Raw genomic sequence first — 17,370 nt, 5'->3', positions numbered from 1 at the left:
CATGACCGCCATAGTTACACCTTTGATTCCTTGTCTCTGAACCAATTCTCAGGGTTCTGTGCTTTAACCTGAAAAAACGGAACTCTTACAGGATCACTTTGTTCTCTGTCTGTCCGACTCTTAAGAACCCCTTTCTGTCAGGAACGAGTCGACGTACCAAGTTGTAATTTATGTTGAATTCTAAGGTTGACGTTCCATCGAAGGTACAAAAAAGTTGAGCTTCTAAGTCAATTCAAAGATACGGCCTTTTATGTTACACATTTTGATACTCGAAAACTCACAGAGGAACACCTATAGGGTACCTCCCGTTAACCTAGAATTATGAAGGTTGGAAAGAGCGTGATTTTATGGTAAAAGTAAAGGGGATGGGAAAACTCTGAAAACTCTTAATTTGTAATCATAGACCACGGAAAAATAATTCTTTGTAATTTTTTATTCCTCTGTTTGTTGTCTGTCCGTACGTTAAAGTCCCTTTTTCTCGAGAACCGTTTGGCTTATCACGTTCAAATTGTGTCACGTACTAAGGTTAATATTCCCTTGGCGGTGTAAAAGTTTTAAAATTCGAAGTCAGTGCAATCAAAAGACACGGTCATTTATGTCAGATATTTTGATACTCGAAAACTCACTCAAAACCTACAGGGTAATTCCCGTTGACGTAGAATCATGAAATTTGGTGGGAAGCAAGGTTTCGCAGTAGAGGTAAAGGGAAAATTCCGAAACTGTTAATTTGCAACTATGTCACAAGAAAAAAATATTTCATTTGTCATTTGTTATCTGACTTAACTGAAATTAAAACATTCTCGGAAGCCTTGAAATCCCTGGGACTGATATCTTGCCCTTCACACTAGTGGGTCATCGTTTGCGAGGAATTGACGAAAAAAAATTCGTTATTTCAGGCCATCACCTAGAGCGTTAACAGTAATAGTGGTATACAGACCGGCCGTGTAGCGTAATGGTAAACGTGTATTTCTCATACGTAGAAGGTTGTATGTTCGAATCTCGTGACGTACTTTGAAATTGTTTATTTTCAACTTTATAGAAAGGATTCTGATCATTTTTTGTATTGAACTAATTAGTTTAAACGTAATTTTTATTTCTAATTCTCATTCATGTCATTTTTTGATTTGCTTTTACTTTTGCTTTCTTTTATTATTTTGTCTTTTAAATTTTGTTCATCTGATTTTAATTATTTACTTCGATTTAATTTTTTTCCGTTTCATCGTCTTATATTTTAGTTTATGTTATTTGCATTCGTTATTTCTGTTTCTCACTTTCCTTGAATTCTGTTTTAATTATAATATTTTCTTTCATTTAAATCTTCATTTCAGTTATTTTGTACGTAATGCAACAAGAACTTATGTTTTAAAACTTTGAATGACTATCACAGATCAAAAAATGTTCATCTTGCAATGAGAAAGAAGCATTGCACAGTCAGTATATTTAGCTTAATTATTTTGCTAAACAATAGATCGGCATTTTCAAATGTTTAAAGATTATGATAGATAATAAAAAAATAATTAAATTCACGTGCACATAGTTTCCAAAAGGTAAACCATTGAAAGAAGGGAAAAGATGAGAGCATATCACAAAGTTAAAGCATTGACTGAAATGACGTGACCCAGGATTATAAACACAAAAAAAAATTAGAAAATTAATTGGCTGAAATGATGATCAAAATTATTTCGATAAAGATTTAACAAAAGATTCAAAACACCTGAGAGATTCGAACACACAGACTTCTTCACGTTAGGAAATTACCTTAGTCGTTGCACAGCCTCCAATCTGTGCGAAGATCTTATTTTTAAAGCTCTAGATTGATCGATTACACGTAAGGGGTGGGAAGCACTACAGTGAAATGCTGCACCACCAAAGTATAAATGGATCCTTGTAAGTTAACTGGACCATGTCTTAGTCAATCCTTTAAAAAGAATACAATGGGCACTGTTAAGCGTTGTAGAGAGTGTAGGACTTACGTTACTGCTGAAGCCAAGTTGTGACAGTGAAGTGGTGTGTCAGTCGATTGCATGGAATCAGCGCAGTAGGATGGTTCGACATGAGACGTGACATAAGGGTAGAAGGATGCTATCGTGCTTGGACGTGCCCAGGACCACACCGTGAATGACGCTGTCAGACATTTTGTTTTATAAACACAGACTGTCCAATGTCCCTAAGGGTGAATGGTGTATGTCTTGCAACCACGTAACAGAACATGTCAACTGTGGTCGTAAAAGGATCCTAACTGCCAGAGAACATAAACGAGCGTCACACCTTCTCACTGACAATCGGTTTCAAAACCCACAGTAATTGCTGCTGTCAGTGAATCCAAGCCCATCTTAACCAGTTTTAAGCGAAACATTGCGAACGGAACTGCATGCAATGGACACTTGCATCTGGGTACCTAGGAAATGGCCGTTGTTCGCAGTGCAGCATATAGCTGCACGTTTTCAGTGGTCCAAACACCACAGAAACTGAAAAGTACCTGAGATGTGTGGTGCAGCGTGACAAGTAGTTTTTTCCCCAAATGATACGAGGCGTCTAACTCGCAGTCTGCGGATGATTTAGTTCATGCTGGAAGTGATTCTTTTATGTTTATGGGGTATTTTTCGTGATATGGAACCTCTCATTGACGTTATTATGAACATGAACCAGAACATTATTTTCAACTTTCTTCGCTACAACATTTTGAGTTTACCGTGAACACGAACCAGGATAGTATTATCAACATTCTCGGTAGCCAGGTGTGGCCCTACTTCCACATCTTGATGATGAGTGTGTTGTGAGCATTTCCGTCTTCCAGGACGACAATAGCCGTATCCACAGGACTGTTTACATACGGTATGCGTTTGACGAATAATTAGGCACGCTATCCCCGTACATCTATTAGTCCGATAAATCACCCGAGTTTAATCCCATAGAAAACGTCCTTGACCATTGGGATCAGCTGGTGAAGCATAACAAATGTGATAAGTGGTCGAAAGGAAAGGAAACTAAATGGGATAGTAAAGAAATAGGACGGAAATAATGACTTCCAGCCACACTGGGCATCGCGGTTAAGCAACAGCGAGAGCTGAAAATCCGTGTCGGGCCGGACTCGAACCTGGATCCCCCGCTTCTATAGAACGGTTGCCTTAACCACTTCGGCGATCCCGACGCTCTTTCCCTCAGATCCAAATTCCGAACTTCCCTATCGTACCTATAACATCACAAATAAACAATGTCCCTGCATTTTGGTAGCTCTACGTGTTATAACAATCAATGAAAATCAAATCAAACTATACGGCTCCGGAGACATTTTCAAATCTCAAACATATTTGACGTATACATGCTGACTGAAGCGAAGCCGGCCGTTGTGACCGAGCGGTTCTAGGCGTTTCAGTCTGGAACCGCGTGACCGTTATGGCCGCTGGTTCGAATCCTGCCTCGGGCGTGGATGTGTGTGACGTCCTTAGGTTAGTTAGATTTAAGTAGTTCTAAGTTCTAGGGGACTGATGACCTTAGATGTGAAATCCCATACTGCTCAGAGCCATTTGAACCATGCTGACTGAAGCGATGAATGAATATGTGTACCAATGGTGGGATTAGAACCCGGGTCTACTGCTCACTAGGGATATTTGCTAACCACTGCGCCACCCTGTCACATCGGCTTTGTACACATACACAGACGATCCTAGCACGCCTCCCTCCTCAATCCAGATTCCCACTCACCCCTCGCCGCCCTTGGTACGCCCTCTAAACCTGAACAGCATGGCAGAGGCTCGCAATCTGTATTGAAATAGCAGGCCAGCATTCGTCCATGCTCAGGTGCTATTCCTATAGAGCTGGAGAGCCTCTGCAGTGATGTTCGAGTTTAAGGGACGTACCTGAGGCGTGAACGGGACTTTGGATTGAGGAATGATGTGTGCTAGGGTAATCCGAGAAGTTATTCAAAGCCACTGTACCAGAGTGGCGTAGTAGTTATCGCATCTTCTTAGTGAGCAGGAGACTTGCGTTCAAATCACGCCCTTGGTACAAATTTTCGCTCTTCGCCTCAATCTGCATACATATATCAATAAATGAGGAGTCTCAATAGGATATGAAACACGTGAGTAATTTTTTGGACTTTTTTCCTCCCCGAATTCAGTCCACTGTCAGCGCTGCATGCGGTGTTACATGATGTTCGCGCTACATCTCCTGAGGAGAGACACACTTTTTGGCTGGTGAGCTAATTTTAAATGCTGCTTACGAATCAGAACGAACCAGGTCAAGGTTGCAACATAGTCACTGCCAATGCGGCACGACAAAGAGTTGCTTAGCAACGCGAGCGGTGTCGTTTCCTTTGTGCCGTCGCCGTATATCTTCCTTGAAGACAAGGCGGCATTGCGCGCAGCCCGATCCGCGCGGCATATTATTTTCCCAGCGACCCCTGGTCCGGCGCGTCCCACCCTGCCTCCCACTATTAATAAAGGAGCGACCGCCCCTCCCCACCCACTTCAGAACAGCAGGCCATCGATCCTCACCCCTTCCCCCCACCACCCTATCCACCCCCACCCCCACCCTTCAGTAACGAGCGCAGTGCCGGAGACGGCGACGGCTGTGAATCATTGACGCGCAGCGCTGCCAGCCACCCCTTCTTTGCCCGGCGAGCGACTTTTCCAAGAATCGCCGTACGTAATACCACAGCAAAGCCGAGTCCCTAGTCTGACACAAGGAACAAGTCGCTTACTGCAGTCACTCACACGCTACAAAGCTTGAAGTCCCTGTTTCTAATGAGGCCCCTAGTGTCTTATAAGGTAACTGGTCTCTATTTCATCAACCGCTGAGTCAACAAACAACAGTCTGCACAGCATGAATCTTTTAACTGTACGTCCGAGATATTCACGCACCTGGATAAAGCATGAGCACTTGCTTCTTGAGATACAGTTAAGCACAATGTACAATAAATTAGGCAGTACCAGGAGACGTCAAGCTAATACCATGTAACAGCAGCTCTACTTTTGATAATGGACTCAGTTCGGTGAGAAAGAGAGTCAACTAGCTTCTGCCGATATGACATAATTTGGTGAAGCCACTCATTTTCCGATACGACAGGCAGAGGACGTTGATGATATGGGAGATATGATATTGCGAAAGGAATTTGACAGAGCACTGGAAGACCTAAGTCGAACAGTCTGGAGCCGAGCGACCACTGCGGTCGCAGGTTCGAATCCTGCCTCGGGCATGGATGTGTGTGACATCCTTAGGTTAGTTAGGTTTAATTAGTTCTAAGTTCTAGGCGACTGATGACCTCAGAAGTTAAGTCGCATAGTGCTCAGAGCCATTTGAACCATTTGAACCTAAGTCGAAACACCGCCTCAGGAAGAGACGAAATTCCGTCAGAATTACTGATAGCGTAGGATGAGCCAGCCATCACAAAACTCTTCTATCTGGCAAGCAAGATGTATGAGTCGGGTTGAATATCCTCGGACTTGAAGAAGAATATAATAATAATAGTTTCAAAGAAATAAAATGCTGATAAATGTATTATCGAACTACTAGTTTAATAAGTCATGTCTGCAAAATACTAACAGATTACAGATTAATGGAAAAACTGGAAGACTCCGACATGCTTTTCATACCCTCCTCTGGTAGCACTGGTCCCATTTGCCTGCGAGTGGTTACCGCACACTGACGTCTAATATAGTCGGTGATCACATTGAAGTGACTGGACGTGTAGTAGTGCTGCTAGTATTAACTTTATTTGTTCTTACGCAGTTCTATACATTCACATTGTCTCTATGTACATGCAAATCATTTTTAATCCTTTTAATACTATTTTATTATTATTTCACATATTATAATTATTGTTATTTCTTAGACAACAGTGCCGTAATAAATACTGTTTGTGTAGAATACTTTTTAGGTATAGGAGAGATCTTGACGTCCCTAATCCGATCACGTTAAACAAATAAATACAAATGTATCGAGATTTTGAGTTCTAAGTTTCACCTACTGTTCCAAACAGTCCTAGACAAAAATATTTTCTGTGGAGTTAACCTAAGATAGGGGAGAGAGTGTGACAGATATGATACGCGATTGGGATGGAAGTCATTAAAGCAAAGACGTTTTTCGTCGCGGCGAGATCTATTTACGAAGTTTCAGTCACCGACTTTCTCTTCCGAATGGGAAAATATTTTGTTGAGCCCAACCTACATAGGTTGGAATGATCATCAAAATAAAATAAGAGAAATCAGAGCTCGAGCAGAAAGGTTTAGGTGTTCGTTTTTCCCGCGCGCTGTTCGGGAGTGGAATGGTAGAGAGATAGTATGATTGTGGTTCGATGAACCCTCTGACAAGCACTTAAATGTGAATTGCAGAGTAGTCATGTAGATGTAGATGTAGATATGTTGCTGGTCTGATGTACCCTGTCGCATCTCGAGTGGTCCTCTAAATCATTCTATCTTAATCCTACAGAAAACGTTTGGAAGTAGTTGAAACAGCGAGTGGAACACGACAATCAATATCCGCTCAATTTTTGAGCTCTATGAGATTTAATCATCAATTACTTGCTTCAGCTGGATATGATATGCATCAAGAATCTTGCGGACACTCTCCCTCGCCGAGCTGATGCTAGGGGTGGTGTTACATGGTACATGACTAATGTAATATACACTGTCCACGCACATTAATGTCACCACCTGTAAAAAGCCTGAGTAACTACCTTCTACAGCGCCGATCACTGCGAGAGGTCCAGGAAGAGAGCCAGTGAGGTTCTGAAAGGTACCGAGAAGGATGTGGCCAGCTGATCTAGGTTTCTGGATTGAGGGTTCGTGCTGCAGTAGCGTGTTATAAGTGGTCACACAGATTCTCGATTGTGTTTTAGTCAGGAGACTTTGCTGGCCAGGGGAATAGACTAACCACACCCTGGTGCTCTTTGAACCGAGGGAGTCACACAAGTACACTGCGAACTGTGTGACACCGTTAATTGTCCTTCTGGTAAAGGTTATCGTGCCGAGGGAGAAAAAAGTGAGTGTAAGAGAGGCGGACGGGGGTGCATGGTCTCCGGAATGACGATGTCAACCAGGTCATACAGCGGAAACATTCCCCAGGCCATGACGAATCCTACTCCAGGCTGTACCCTTCTGACGATTGCTGCAGGGTGTTTCCTTCCAGATGTTTCAAGCCGTAAATGTCAACAGCCATCTGTCCGAAGGAGCATAAAACGTGATTCATCTGAAGAGACCACCTGTAACCCCTCAGTTGACGTTCAGGTGCGGTATTAGCGTGTAAATTTCAGCCTTCGCCGCCAACGAACATCAGTCCACAAGGGTCCATGGCCGATGCGCCTGCAGTGGAGACCCGCACACGGGACATTCCCCGTACGGTCACTGAGGAACACTATTAGTAGCTCCTTGGTTCGTCTCAGTTCAAAAGTTGGACGTATATTCGCTCACACACATCTTACGCGCTGTTTGATTCTATGTAACGAAATCATCCCGTATGTTTGTTACAAAATTTGAAATTAACACAGAGTTGGACGTGCACTATGTGAGTACCGTTCTTTTCACTGGATAACTCCTTGTCCAGCCGTCATTTACCCCTATGATCTAAGGCACGTGATGCACCACAGCTGCAGCTGGGTAGAGCCATTTTTCATGAGCGGTATACTTTACCCTGTTTACAGACTTAGCCGCTTCGGAGATGCTTCCACCCTTCTCCTGTTACCAATGATCACGTCCTTTTGGCTGCCAGCTAAATTACTCTATTTCCGTATTATGACAATGACTGCACCGTCTTCCTCGTCCATTTATATGCTTTTTATACGATCCACTGCTAATGCTGCCACCTGATGCCTATGAGTGATTTTTGTACGTTGACGTCGAACATAGGCGATGTCGCATTAATGTTTTTGAAACTTTAAAATAAGTACACAATTTGTATTGTAAAATTCACTGTAATGTTAATTAAACACTATTGTATCTCTCAGGCAAAATCCAACCTTAATAGCCAGAGATACAATCTGTCTTGGCCCACAGAGGACAGCCGCGCGGGATAGCCGCACGGTCTTGGGCGTCTTGCCATGGTCCGCGCGGCTCTCCGCTTCGGAGGTTCGAGTCCTCCCTCGGACACGGGTATGTGTGTGTGTGTGTGTGTGTGTGTGTGTGTGTGTGTGTGTGTGTGTGTGTGTGTGTGTGTGTGTGTGTGTCGTTCTTGGCGTAAGTTAGTTTAAGTAGCGTGTAAGGATAGGGACCGATGACCTACGCTGTTTGGTCCCATAAGCCCCTACCACAAATTTCCATTTTTCCACAAAGGACAAATGTTGGCTAGCATCATTAATTAGGACTCGACTGCTGTGGTCTGCCGTGAGCGAGACGATGATACCTTCTAATCCCAACAGTGATAAAATTCTAAAAGTAAGTGTCTAGTAGGACAAGCATTAGATTGGAATTTGCGTATCAGTCTAAAGAAAACATTAAGTGGGTAAGTATATAGAGTAATGACATGCATTAAATATGAGTTTCCAACGAGATGAGGAAGCATCCTGAACCTGGAATCAGCAGGCCGAAAGTCCGTTTCAGTTATGGTATTTAAATTACAGTTGCAGCAATTAAATTTACCTTGGTTGCATCCCAAGGGCTAACTCCCTGCAGCACACATTTCAGAGACTCAGTAACATAATAGCGTCAGGGGTGCAGACACCATTATATACTAGGATGATCGATTCAGGATGGCGTTCAGGATGCTGGGTGCGCATTACCACTTACCTGCCGGCCTTTTAATGAGAAATGTTCCATTAGCAGATACTATGTTTATTCATTGAGACACTGGTACAAAGGCTGTTGGCAGTTGACTCAAAGGCGTGGCCAAGCCTGCGGTGACAGGCGGCATTTTTGGTGGCCTTGCGCTGTAACCATTCCCCAGCGGCGCTGCGTCAGACGACGATGCGGCCCGGCCAGCTTAGTGGTGAATGTGTTTGGTCGGTGGCGAAACGTGCTGGCGGACGAAGCTCACAGTGTAGTCAGCAGCTTAGAGGCGGGGCGGCAAGGCGCCTTGAACCCACCCTCTTTTCGAAGTATGCAGTGTCAGTGGTCTAATAGACGCGAGTCTGGCACTTCACAGGAAGAACAGTGCGTGGACGCTGGACGCGTGGCAGCTCGGGCAGTGGGTCAGGAGCGAGCAGCGCTGGCTCACTGGCTCCCACCCCAAGAACCCTGACAGACACCAGTGGTCTGTTGTGTCTCCCTGGAGGTGGCAACAGCTGTGTGGTGCTACTTCAAGCCCCAGCAGCGTCAGGTCTAGTGGCGGTCCTGTGGACCATCAGCTACTGGTGGTAGCAGTTAGACAAGGCCGATTGGTCTTCAACAGGTCGTCAGCTGGCATGGAGCACGTCATGGTGTTGGAAGCAGTCACACACAACACCAATTTGTAAATTTGTGGTGAGGACTATGGGACAAAACTGCTGAGGTTATCGGTCCCTAGGCTTACGCACTGCTTAATCTAAGTTAAACTAACGTGCCCTAAGGGCAACACGCACAACCATGCCCAAGGGAGGACTCGAACCTCCGACGGGGGGAGCCGCGCGAACCTGGACGAGACGCCTCAGACCGCACGGTATCCCGGCGGCAGAGACATCAGATACTGTATAAAACATTCTCACACTTCTTGTCACGTGGCTTCAGGGTAAATCTCGAGCTTTCGACGATTATTTCCATTCGTCTTCACCAGAAACAGCTAACTATCCTGCTTCTGTAGTAGTCATATAGAGCACATAGACGGTTTGTAATTGATCGGAAATTACGTAATGCTGTCGCAGATCTTGCCACAGCTCACACTGTAGCGAAAACATCGCGACGAATATACCTGCCTGTTCTCTGCGTAGTGAGGTGGCTTCCACGCACCGCTAAGATTATATTCGCTGTCACGGTAGAAGTTCTGACACATTCTTATTTCTATCGCCCCGTTACTTACAGAATCTCAGTATGTTTGAGCATGGGGAAAAATTTTGGCTGGTTCTGAGCACTATGCGACTTAACTTCTGAGGTCATCAGTCGCCTAAAACTTAGAACTAATTAAACCTAACTAACCTAAGGACATCACACACATCCATGCCCGAGACAGGATTCGAACCTGCGAGCGGAGCGGTCGCTCGGCTTCAGACTGTAGCGCCTAGAACCGCACGGCCACTCCGGCCGGCCCAGGAAAAACTTTCATTTCGTCAAACAACTTTTTGTATTTATTTGTAAGGCTGTGTTCAGCAAAAGCAGATTTCTCCAATACTCGATTTTTAACACGCCGTTGATATTCTACGCAGTAGTCAAAAACGGTACGGATGGACTGACCGATGTAATTGTATCCGCACAAGGGATGTTATAAAACCAAGGAATCCTGAAGCCGAGACTGTCCTTAACAAGCTGTAGCAAGTCCTTTATCTTCTTAGGAAGATAGGTCTTCGACTTCCCAGGAGTCTCTCAATGTACTGCCGCAGAAAGGAAGCAGTTTAGGATGCCCGTTGCTCCTGACGAAGACGGAGGAGGTAATCGTCGAAAGCTCGAATTGACGCAGCAACAAATCTGAGAATTGTGTAAATTGAAGGGGGATGACTGCTATCAGCTGCAGCGGGACATTAAGCGTAATCAGCGGCGACAGGCGGAAATGTGTACCGGAGCGGGATTCGAACCCGGGATCTCCTGCTTACTAGGCAGGTGCGGTAACCACTGCACCATCCAGGACACAGCGTTATCGTAACTGCACGGACTACCTCGGTAGACCTCACGGTCGTTCCACGCTCACACCGAGCGCCACCTGCCGCAGTCCCTGTCCTTTATACTCCTGTTCGCTACTCAGAAATTTCCATAGGAGGTCGGGCGTATTTGTGAATTCGCACTGAGGAGAGTGGATCCATGCCCAACCAGGCTTATGTATTAGTCGAATGCATGGTTGAAACCTGGTAGTCAAGCGAAGACAGGATTCGGTTACGATTGTGGACGGGGCCGTAATCAGTTACTATTGGTTGCTTTTTACACTTACAATTTATTTTAAACCAGTAATTCCAGACTCAACAATAAATAAAAATACCACACGTTATTAATGAAGGCATAAACAACTGTGTAAATAATAGCGTTTTCAATGAGTTCCAATTTAGCAAATCACCATTCAATACAAATACAGCAAATAATGTTTTAAAAGCAAGCCACTGTGAACTGGGCAGAAGGCCTTACACGCCAGGAATGGCAGTAAATTAAGAACTGTTTAAAATTCGCTGCAATTTACAACTGACAGGTACTGAAATATTAAAGGTGAGTCGCCACAAACACAGCAGAAGGCATCAGACGCCAGGAATGGCGGTAAATAAGGTTTTAACGCTTGCAAATACAATACCAAAGGTTAATTAAAAAACAAGCAATTATCACCAAACGGGTGAAATAAGATGATTAAGATGATAGTTAACTTTGTAACACAACCCTTAGCATCCACTGAACACTGCACTGCTACATTTATTCCAGAAGGCAACCAGAACTATTAACTAGACATATATACCCTTTGAAGTAGGCATTACAGGGAACTGGAATAAATAATACAATAACACAAGAACGAGTATGTAAGTTCCTTAACGGGTACTGAGGCAGATTATACCCGCAGAAGGAGTGGACTGAAGGAGCGTTACACTGAACAACTGGCCATCAGATAAACCAAATGCAACGATGGAAAAATATGCCAAAGCCGGAACCGGCGGTCTGCATTACGCCCCCAGAGTGCTGTGTTTAGAGGGCCCGGACCGAGACAGGAATCACTACCACCAGAGTAGAAGAATCACCAATCGGTCTACAATCAAGAAAGCTGCCAAAACTACACGCCTTACCGGACAGCAGCGGCAAGGCGAGGAAACGTACACTGCCGTTACATACACTAACCCCCAGGGCAGGTAACTGGGGCATTAGCGGCCACCAGGCAAGAAAATTTAGCGTTGGTTGAACTTAACAAATTGTAAAAAATTGAACGCAGTAAATAGTAATAAGAAGTCGAGGAAAGCTAATCAGATCCGCCTTCCCCAAGCACTCCACTCGCTGCTCTTCGCCTCGGCGACAATACGAGCAGTTCAAAAAAATGGTTCAAATGGCTCTGAGCACTACGGGACTTAACATCTGAGGTCATCAGTCCCCTAGGACTTAGAACTACTTAAACCTAACTAACCTAAGGACATCACACACATCAATGCTCGAGGCAGGATTCGAACCTGCGACCGTAGCGGTCGCACGGTTCCAGACTGAAGCGCCTAGAACCGCTCGACCACTGTTACCAGCACTACGGGCAGTAACACGAACACAATTCACTGGTGAATCGCGAGATATCACAATGGTGGAGGTTTCTCTACTTGGATGGAAATGCACTACCTTAAAGGTTGCTGGATCCGCTTTACGACGAGGTCGTACACCCTCGTGACCACAGCCCTTCCACCCGGCAGTCCATGGGTGCCGCCAGCGGTCCCGGCGTGTTCTGGCACTGCGCGGACTTGGCACCTCCTTAGACCCCAACCTAACTGGGACACTCACACGACCCGGAAAAAAACAACGACGTCGCCCCAAAGACAGGGCAACAGTTACTACACTCCTGGAAATGGAAAAAAGAACACATTGACACCGGTGTGTCAGACCCACCATACTTGCTCCGGACACTGCGAGAGGGCTATACAAGCAATGATCACACGCACGGCACAGCGGACACACCAGGAACCGCGGTGTTGGCCGTCGAATGGCGCTAGCTGCGCAGCATTTGTGCACCGCCGCCGTCAGTGTCAGCCAGTTTGCCGTGGCATACGGAGCTCCATCGCAGTCTTTAACACTGGTAGCATGCCGCGACAGCGTGGACGTGAACCGTATGTGCAGTTGACGGACTTTGAGCGAGGGCGTATAGTGGGCATGCGGGAGGCCGGGTGGACGTACTGCCGAATTGCTCAACACGTGGGGCGTGAGGTCTCCACAGTACATCGATGTTGTCGCCAGTGGTCGGCGGAAGGTGCACGTGCCCGTCGACCTGGGACCGGACCGCAGCGACGCACGGATGCACGCCAAGACCGTAGGATCCTACGCAGTGCCGTAGGGGACCGCACCGCCACTTCCCAGCAAATTAGGGACACTGTTGCTCCTGGGGTATCGGCGAGGACCATTCGCAACCGTCTCCATGAAGCTGGGCTACGGTCCCGCACACCGTTAGGCCGTCTTCCGCTCACGCCCCAACATCGTGCAGCCCGCCTCCAGTGGTGTCGCGACAGGCGTGAATGGAGGGACGAATGGAGACGTGTCGTCTTCAGCGATGAGAGTCGCTTCTGCCTTGGTGCCAATGATGGTCGTATGCGTGTTTGGCGCCGTGCAGGTGAGCGCCACAATCAGGACTGCATACGACCGAGGCACACAGGGCCAACACCCGGCATCATGGTGTGGGGAGCGATCTCCTACACTGGCCATACACCACTGGTGATCGTCGAGGGGACACTGAATAGTGCACGGTACATCCAAACCGTCATCGAACCCATCGTTCTACCATTCCTAGACCGGCAAGGGAACTTGCTGTTCCAACAGGACAATGCACGTCCGCATGTATCCCGTGCCACCCAACGTGCTCTAGAAGGTGTAAGTCAACTACCCTGGCCAGCAAGATCTCCGGATCTGTCCCCCATTGAGCATGTTTGGGACTGGATGAAGCGTCGTCTCACGCGGTCTGCACGTCCAGCACGAACGCTGGTCCAACTGAGGCGTCAGGTGGAAATGGCATGGCAAGCCGTTCCACAGGACTACATCCAGCATCTCTACGATCGTCTCCATGGGAGAATAGCAGCCTGCATTGCTGCGAAAGGTGGATATACACTGTACTAGTGCCGACATTGTGCATGCTCTGTTGCCTGTGTCTATGTGCCTGTGGTTCTGTCAGTGTGATCATGTGATGTATCTGACCCCAGGAATGTGCCAATAAAGTTTCCCCTTCCTGGGACAATGAATTCACGGTGTTCTTATTTCAATTTCCAGGAGTGTACATATCGATAAGCGCCGCTGCTACCACTAGCGGACAGGCAACGCTTGCGAAACCGAGTGGCGCCTGTCAACACGAGAAGAATACAAACAACCGCAACCATGCCAACCAAACGATACCGTCTGGCCTCCAACAGAGGGCGGAAACCTACAAACAGCACCAACGCCTTCAATAGAACAGACATGGTCCGATACACTTTATTGCCCGTCGCCTCCGATTCCGCTTAATGTCCCGCTGCAACTGATAGCAGTCATCCCCCTTCTTTTGAAGGAACAGACACCGCGTATTCAAATAAATCTGAGAATGTTTTATACCTTGCCATCGTGAAAGACTTAGCTCTCAACATAAGATACTGCTAGACTGGGCGGGGAGCAATTATAGTTGCTTGGCCAGGATTTTTTTATGACAGGGGGGATCGCTTTTGGTCATATAGTCGACCGAAGTGGTGCAGTGGTGGCCCTCGGCACGGATTAATATGGGTCACGACTACAGCTGGCTGGGATCTTGCATCATGTCGCATTAGCAATGTGCAGTGGAATTTTACAGGTGGCTAGCTCTCCTGCCTCGTCACGGGTTGCAGAGTCTGCTCGGAGTCATATTGGCACAACACGGTCAAATATCGGTCAGGTTACTTCCACGTTGCACAACTGCTGTTACTGCTTATCCGCGGACAAGAATTCGCAGCGCCATTGCTGTGTTGCGTTCACAGATCTTAGCAAAACACACCAACTCTACAGACTCGAACATAATGTGTTGGTACTCTAGTGCTACATTCTGTAACAATCAGACTGTGTCCCAAAGTTAGGTCCTCCTAATTAATATACCACATTTCTGCTATTTTCCTTTATTAACTTTCTTTCCTCCTTCTCTTTTATGAAGATTCCTTACCAAGCTCGTTTTCGTTTTAGTAAATTTCTGCTTTAAGATAAAACACTAATGTCTCCCAGTAATTTTAGCTTCTCTATTTGTTAAATAAATAAATTTTATTCAGGAGGGGGGGGGGGGGGGTAGGACGTCAAACGGGCCGACTACGAGCAGGAGAGGCATCACAGGACATTTTAAGTTCCTCTGTATTTTTTTTTTTTTTGGTCATCAGTCTACTGACTGGTTTGATGCGGCCCGCCACGAATTCCTTTCCTGTGCTAACCTCTTCATCTCAGAGTAGCCCTTGCAACCTACGTCCACAATTATTTGCTTGACGTATTCCAATCTCTGTCTTCCTCTACAGTTTTTGCCCTCTACAGCTCCCTCTAGTACCACGGAAGTCATTCCCTCATGTCTTAGCAGATGTCCTATCATCCTGTCCCTTCTCCTTATCAGTGTTTTCCACATATTCCTTTCCTCTCCGATTCTGCGTAGTACCTCCTCATTCCTTACCTTATCAGTCCACCTAATTTTCAACATTCGTCTGTAGCACCACATCTCAAATGCTTCGATTCTATTCTGTTCCGGTTTTCCCACAGTCCATGTTTCACTACCATACAATGCTGTACTCCAGACGTACTTCCTCAGAAATTTCTTCCTCAAATTAAGGCCGGTATTTGATATAAGTAGACTTCTCTTGGCCAGAAATTCCTTTTTTGCCATAGCGAGTCTGCTTTTGATGTCCTTGCTCCGTCTGTCATTGGTTATTTTACTGCCTAGGTAGCAGAATTCCTTAACTTCATTGACTTCGTGACCATCAATCCTGATGTTAAGTTTCTCGCTGTTCTCATTTCTACTACTTCTCATTACCTTCGTCTTTCTCCGATTTACTCTCAAACCATACTGTGTACTCATTAGACTGTTCATTCCGTTCAGCAGATCATTTAATTCTTCTTCACTTTTACTCAGGATAGCAATGTCATCAGTGAATCGTATCATTGATATCCTTTCACCTTGTATTTTAATTCCACTCCTGAACCTTTCTTTTATTTCCATCATTGCTTCCTCGATGTACAGATTGAAGAGTAGGGGCGAAAGGCTACAGCCTTGTCTTACACCCTTCTTAATATGAGCATTTCGTTCGTCCACTCTTATTACTCCCTCTTGGTTGTTGTACATATTGTATATGACCCGTCTCTCCCTGTAGCTTACCCCTACTTTTTTCATAATCTCGAACAGCTTGCACCATTTTATATTGTCGAACGCTGTTTCCAGGTCGACAAATCCTATGAAAGTGTCTTGATATTTCTTTAGCCTTGCTTCCATTATTAGCCGTAACGTCAGAATTTCCTCTCTCGTCCCTTTACTTTTCCTAAAGCCAAACTGATCGTCACCTAGCGCATTCTCAATTTTTTTTCCATTCTTCTGTATATTATTCTTGTAAGAATTTTCTTCTTCTATCACATCAGACAAATCTTTACCCTCATAGAGGCTTTCAATGTATTGTTTCCACCTATCTGCTCTCTCCTCTGCATTTAACAGTGGAATTCCCGTTGCACTCTTAATGTTACCACCGTTGCTTTTAATGTCACCAAAGGTTGTTTTGACTTTCCTGTATGCTGAGTCTGTCCTTCCGACAATCATATCTTTTTCGATGTCTTCACATTTTTCCTGCAGCCATTTCGTCTTAGCTTCCCTGCACTTCCTATTTATTTCACTCTTCAGCGACTTGTATTTCTGTATTCCTGATTTTCCCGGAACATGTTTGTACTTCCTCGTTTCATCAATCAACTGAAGTATTTCTTCTGTTACCCATGGTTTCTTCGCAGCTACCTTCTTTGTACCTATGTTTTCCTTCCCAACTTTTGTGTTGGCCCTTTTTAGAGCTGTCCATTCCTCTTCAACTGTACTGCCTACTGCGCTATTCTTGGTTGTTGTACATATTGTATATGACCCGTCTCTCCCTGTAGCTTACCCCTACTTTTTTCATAATCTCGAACAGCTTGCACCATTTTATATTGTCGAACGCTACCGTTGTATCTATAGCGTTAGAGAACTTCAAACGTATCTCGTTATTCCTTAATACTTCCGTATCCCACTTCTTTGCGTATTGATTCTTCCTGACTGTCTTGAATTTCGGCCTACTCTTCATCACTACTATATTGTGATCTGAGTCTATATCTGCTCCTGGGTACGTCTTACAATCCAGTATCTGATTTCGAATCTCTGTGTGACCATGATGTAATCTAATTGAAATCTTCCCGTATCTCCCGGCCTTTTCCAAGTATACCTCCTCCTCTTGTGATTCTTGAACAGGGTATTCGCTATTACTAGCTGAAACTTGTTACAGAACTCAATTAGTCTTTCTCCTCTTTTATTCCTTGTCCCAAGCCCATATTCTCCTGTAACCTTTTCTTCTACTCCTTCCCTTACAACTGCATTCCAGTCGCCCATGACTATTAGATTTTCGTCCCCCTTTACATACTGCATTACCCTTTCAATATCCTCATACACTTTCTCTATCTG

General features: G+C 45.3%; 1 long non-coding RNA gene and 1 other non-coding gene across 2 annotated transcripts in view; both read right to left on the bottom strand.

The window, feature by feature from the left end:
• LOC126175033 (uncharacterized) overlaps positions 1 to 17,370 on the bottom strand; it is a 966,449-nt gene that overhangs the window by 261,384 nt on the left and 687,695 nt on the right. The window lies entirely within an intron of this gene.
• Trnat-agu (transfer RNA threonine (anticodon AGU)) lies at positions 10,612 to 10,686 on the bottom strand. Its single transcript has one exon. It is a non-coding gene; the product is annotated as a tRNA-Thr (tRNA).

Source organism: Schistocerca cancellata, chromosome 3, assembly GCF_023864275.1.
Source record: "Schistocerca cancellata isolate TAMUIC-IGC-003103 chromosome 3, iqSchCanc2.1, whole genome shotgun sequence".
NCBI classification, from domain to species: domain Eukaryota; kingdom Metazoa; phylum Arthropoda; class Insecta; order Orthoptera; family Acrididae; genus Schistocerca; species Schistocerca cancellata.
This window is presented reverse-complemented; position numbering and strand designations above follow the sequence as displayed.